Source organism: Limulus polyphemus, unplaced genomic scaffold (assembly GCF_000517525.1).
Source record: "Limulus polyphemus unplaced genomic scaffold, Limulus_polyphemus-2.1.2 Scaffold147, whole genome shotgun sequence".
Taxonomy (NCBI): Eukaryota; Metazoa; Arthropoda; class Merostomata; order Xiphosura; family Limulidae; genus Limulus; species Limulus polyphemus.
Window position 1 is genome coordinate 679,713 of NW_013665757.1, and position 1,263 is coordinate 680,975.

The window sequence follows — 1,263 nt, forward strand, 5'->3', positions numbered from 1 at the left end:
AGTTATTTTGACGATACGTACGTTCTGGCCAAGAGAGAGTAGATAAAGAAATAAAATATTTAATAAAACGTTGTTTTAAATAGAGGGTTTTAACTGAATTTAATAAATAGATTGTATAAAAGTTTTTAAGGTTATGTTATGAAAAGCTTTAATTATTTGTTCTCGCCAAGAGAGAGTAGATAAAGAAATAAAATATTTAATAAAACGTTGTTTATTTAAAACGGTTTTAACTGAATTTAATAAATAGATTGTATAAAAGTTTTTAAGGTTATGTTATGAAAAGCTTTAATTATTTGTTCTCGCCAAGAGAGAGTAGATAAAGAAATAAAATATTTAATAAAACGTTGTTTATTTAAAACGGTTTTAACTGAATTTAATAAATAGATTGTATAAAAGTTTTTCAAAGAACAGATGGGGAAATGTGCAACTTATCAGAGAAAAGATAAACTGTCACATTACCGTAGAGCCAGAATCTAGTGATAAACTATCTGAACCTTTTAACAAATATAATTTAGGGTTACTTATAAACCAGTTAAAAAGTAAATTTTTGTTTAATGACAAGTATGTTCTACATAAAAATAAAAGACAATATATTTATGAAATTCCATGGAATGTACGCAAAAAAGTGCATATCGGACAAATAAAACGTTATTTAACTGTCCCTCCCCCTCCCATGTAGCACAGCGGCATGTCTGCGGACTTATAACGCTAGAAACTGGGTTTCGATACCCGTGGTGGGCACAGTATAGATAGCCTATTATGTATCTTAGTGCTTTACTACAAAATACAAAACAAACTCTAACTTCGAGAATTATAAAATATCAACATTGTTGTAAACAAAAGTAAAGAGGAAAATCTGCGATCGGTGAACATATTTGTAATACTCAGGGGATCAATTCAAAACTATTTCGGAACAAAAATTTTACGAACAACACATTCTTAGTGAATCTATTAAAATCGAAAGAAAGGGATAAGTTTGATATCACGAAAAATTAAAAACGTACTAAGTTTACATGGGGTTTTGCTATCTTTTCTTTCCTCTGTTACGTATTACCGTTTCAAATAGCCTGAAAGTGAGCTGAATGATAATTTAAATTCAGTAGTTAAATAAATGCCGATATGTATCCAATTTATGATATTTGCCAACCGGATTGATACACACAGTTTTCTTTTTTTTAATACAAATATATACACCTGGAAAAAAGTTAAGCACCCCCGTGTTTTTTTCAAGTGATTCAGATTCGACGTTCTTGTGACTGATTA